This window comes from Pistacia vera, unplaced genomic scaffold, assembly GCF_008641045.1.
Source record: "Pistacia vera cultivar Batoury unplaced genomic scaffold, PisVer_v2 Contig1005, whole genome shotgun sequence".
NCBI lineage: Eukaryota > Viridiplantae > Streptophyta > Magnoliopsida > Sapindales > Anacardiaceae > Pistacia > Pistacia vera.
This window is the reverse complement of record NW_022195034.1, coordinates 301223-305586: the sequence shown is the minus strand read 5'-3', so window position 1 is coordinate 305586 and position 4364 is coordinate 301223. Positions and strand designations below refer to the sequence as shown.

Here is a 4364-nt window from a genome sequence, read left to right as displayed (position 1 = left end):
AACTTTGAACTGATTTTTTATTTGTTTGTGGTTTGTTTTTGGATTGTTTTTTGTTTACTTTAAATTTGTGTTGAACTTTTTTAGTTGAAAAGACGAGATTAGGGTTGTAATATTTCCATAGTAGTTCGTGAATTTTCTAACACAGTGGACGCCACAGTTTTCAATTGTGTTTACAGATTTTGGTGATGAAAAAGTCAAGGACCAGGTCTGCTCAATGTTGAGCGACACTTCAGCTTCACGGATTAATCAGGGAACTGTCTCGTACTTTTACAAATTTTGTTTTTCTATTCCTAATTTATGCATATTGTGACATTAGGGACAGTGTCATCTTTAGTTTGGGGGTAGGAAAAATTTGAGAATTTTTGAACTGTTTATTTTATTTTATTTTATTTCTATGTTTTGTTGTGTATGCCAATGATGAATTGAATAAATCAATGATGACATTAAGGTTGTTGGGATTTTATTGTTGAAAAATGTTAAGCATTGCTTCAAGTTTTTGTTTATTGACTGGATTTTGATTGAGGTTTGTTGAGTGGTTCAGCCATAATTTTCATTTATTTTGGCATGCTTAGATTTATTTTATGTGGTTAGGTAAAGTTTTATAATGTTGGTGGACTCTAGAACCTAGTAGAGAAGTGCTTGAGGCGAAATTCTAGGAATAGATATTGTTGAGGAAATGATTTAGGCATTTTTTTGAACATTTGAGTCTTTCCAGCCAACCCACGAATGAATCTTTCCCTAGTCACTGTAAAACCCCTCCCTAGCCGGGTATTTCCTAAGTATCCCTTGGCCATTGAGAACCTAGAAAACGCACGCCTAGGAAAGAAGTTTATTTTAAAATCCTATTTAAAGAATAAACTTGTAGTTTAAAACATATATATAGATATATGTGTTTAATTTTTTTTTTTTCTATAATAAGTTCATTGTATAATCAAAAAATAGAATTTCCTTTCTTGGAGTAAATTATGAAATCCATAGTAATATTTACTAGAACATACACACTTTTATAAAATTTANCCCAAGGCTATTCCATATGGGAATAGGGCATTAAAGTTTTACTATAAAAGAAAAAGATTATTTGTAAAAAATACAAGTTATTTCATTTAGTTTATTTTCTTTGAAAAGGCAAAACACAACAGCCCCTTAAACACTCTTCCACGGCAGAATTTATTTTTGCCTAAAATCAATTTCATTGATTTTTCTTCTTGATCTTAAAGCTAAGGAGGATCTAGCAAATCTCTCCTTAGTTCTTTGTGATTGTCTTCGTGTGGACTATGTGGGTTCGATCCTACACTTGGGTCGGTAGCAAAATGTTCATTGACAAATTTAGAAGAGCCTCCAAACGTGCGTATGTTTTTCTAAACTCATGATTAATTTCTACAGATTTCTACTTTAACATAAACTGTAAAATTGTACCTTTGATCTTGGCTCAATGGGAACGATCCTTGTTATTATGATTTTGTTTTCCGCTGCGTCTATGGACCGTTTCCTAATAGTGGTATCAGAGCCTAAGGTACCAAATTTTATAGTTTTTATGTGGATGGTTGATAACATGTATTTGATGATATTATGTTGCCTTATAGAATCTGCCTAAAATCTGCCTTAAAAGCATGTTTTGAGAAATTTATTAATCCATTAATTTAATTTGTTGATGATCTGTAAGTTTGGTATATTGGTGATGGATTTTTGGTTGAAATCAGTGTGTGTGATTGATTGAAAATCCGTTTTGAGTGTATATGGTTACTATATGAACAGATCAGAAGCTACAGATCTGTGTACGCTCGCCGCGGCGATATAACCCATCGTCGCAGCGAGCGTTGTTCACGCTGACGCTGGTGACAAAACCAGCACTCGTCGCGGCGATATAAAGCATCCTTGCTGAACTGACCCATGATAATCCGAGAATTATACTGTTCTTATTAGGCTTTTAGGCTAGATTTTAGATACTCTTTAGTTCATTTATGCCTGAATTGCTACTTATTTCTTTACATTTTGTGTTTCAGGCTAAAATGGACATTTTGAGCAAATAATGAGCGAATTGGAGTTTCTGGACTCAAAAGTAAGCGGATCTCAGAATTTGGGAGAGTTCTGAAGCAGAGTGAAGCATTATGAAGCTTGTTCCCATGGGAGAGCATCGAAGATCGAAGATTCAAGCAAGGAAGCAAGCGGAGGGCAATTCTGTAATTTCAGAATTCTTCATGGAGGTTCGCAGTCACGCACGAGAATCCAGTTCACTTCGTCGCAGCGGCGAAGTCTGCAGTTTTCAGTTTCTTTAAAACGCACAGTTTCAATTTTAGGCAAAGTTTTAGGTTTTTGGGCGAGGTATAAAAGCGAAACTTTACCATTTTGAGAGGGAGTCGCGTTTTCCTTAGTCTAGAATAGCTTTTTCATCTTCTTAGTTTTAGATTGGATGAATTTGTGTTGAAATAGTGAGAAGATTGGGATGAACTCCGGTGGATTCTTCAATTAGGGGAGATCTTTTGTCTTTTGTCTCATTTTTATCATGCTGAACTTTATGTTTATCGTTTTTTTTGTTTATTGTACTGATTTAGCTATGAACTAACCCATTTTGGGTTAGGGTTTTGATGTAGTTCGGATTCTCATGGATTAAGCAATTGATTTTTATTATTTTCATATGCTATTGCAATGATTGTGGGGTTATTCTGTTTTTAATGCTATTAATTGATGAACATGATGAGATTGAGAAATGATTCATGTTAAGCTTCTTGGGTAATCACCATTGTAGTATTAAATGCTAGAGATAGATTTAAGAATCAATGAAATCAATCAAGGATTCTAGGGGCTTAATGAGCTTAGAACTATTAATCTTCAAATTGTTAAGTGCAGAAGTTTAATAGGGAAAAGTAGGAAAACATAGCCCGAGAAGGTATGTTTACAATTTAGAGAATTCGATCTACAATCAATGCATGTGAATATGGAAATAGCATAATCTGTAGGTTTAATCCATAGAGTCCGAATGAAATCAAAACCCTACCCATTGTTTTAAACTGATATTACCTTGTTTTTAATCTTGCTTTCATAATTTAGCTTTGAATATTTAGAAATTTTGTTTTAGTTTTAAGTTTAATTTTCTCCCATTAATCCAAACAACTCGATTGCTCCAACTTGAAAATAGTAGAAAACTTAGTGCTTCGCAACCAATCCTCGTGGGAACGATACTCACTCATCACTTTATTACTTTGTGCGACTAGTGCACTTGCTATTTATGCATGTTGTAGTAACAACGCATCAAGTTTTTGGCACCGTTGCCAGGGATTGAGTTTTGTGTTAACATTAAAATTTTCTTGTGTTACCTAGATTGGAGTGTTATTTTTACTTAATTGTTGTTTATTTAATTTTCGTTATTTTTCTTTGTTTGGTGTGATTTCACTCTTGCTATTTTTCTGTGTAGTTTATGCGAAGAGCAAGACGTCAGCCAGTGGTTCCTGTTGATCCTGAGATTGAAAGAACCACTCAAAGACTTAACAGAGAAAGAAGAGAAAGAGAAGCTGCAGTTGAACCAGAAGTAATAGTTGTAGAGATGGCAAAGAATAGGACACCGAGGGAATTCTCTGTTCCCAAAGTTGAAGGCAGTGGGTCAAGTATTACTAGACCAGCGGTACAAGCCAACAACTTCGAGATAAAGCCAGTAATCATCTAGATGATCCAGTAGTCGGTTCAGTTCAGGGGTGATTTGAAGAAAGATCCAAATCTACACATTGCAAATTTTTTAGAGATTTGTGATACTTTCAAGTCAAACGGAGTGTCAAATGATGCAATCAGATTGAGACTATTCCCATTTTCATTGAAGGATAAAACTAAGGGATGGTTACTGGCATTACCATCAAGAACAATCACTACATGGAATGATTTAGCATAGAAGTTCTTGACCAAATTTTTTCCTCTAGCAAAGTCAGCAAAGTTGAGAAATGACATCACGTCATTCATTCAAGAAGAGTCAGAATCATTGTATGAGGCTTGGGAGAGATACAAAGAATTACTGAGAAGGTGTCCACATCATGGGTTGCCAGTTTGGATGCAAGTCCAAACATTTTATAATGGATTAACAGTGAATGTGCAAACTATGGTGAATGCAGCCTCGAGAGGAGCATTACAGAATAAGACTTCGGAAGAAGCTCACGAGTTGCTTGAGGTTCTAGCAATCAACAATTATCAAAGACCTAATGAGAGGGTACAACCGAAGAAATTTATGGGTCTTCATGAAGTTGATGCATATACAGCCATTTCAGCCCAACTGACAGCACTTTAGAAACAGTTAGGAAATATGCCGGTAAATTCCATTCAAGCTCCTCAACTAACTTGTGATTTTTGTGTAGGTAATCACGTGAGCAGTGAATGTCAAG

General features: G+C 35.0%; 1 non-coding gene across 1 annotated transcript; it reads right to left on the bottom strand.

Moving 5' to 3' along the window:
* Positions 1 to 3919: 3919 nt before the first annotated feature.
* LOC116142166 lies at positions 3920 to 4026 on the bottom strand. Its single transcript, XR_004129963.1, has one exon. It is a non-coding gene; the product is annotated as a small nucleolar RNA R71 (small nucleolar RNA).
* Between the last annotated feature and the right edge of the window lie 338 nt (positions 4027 to 4364).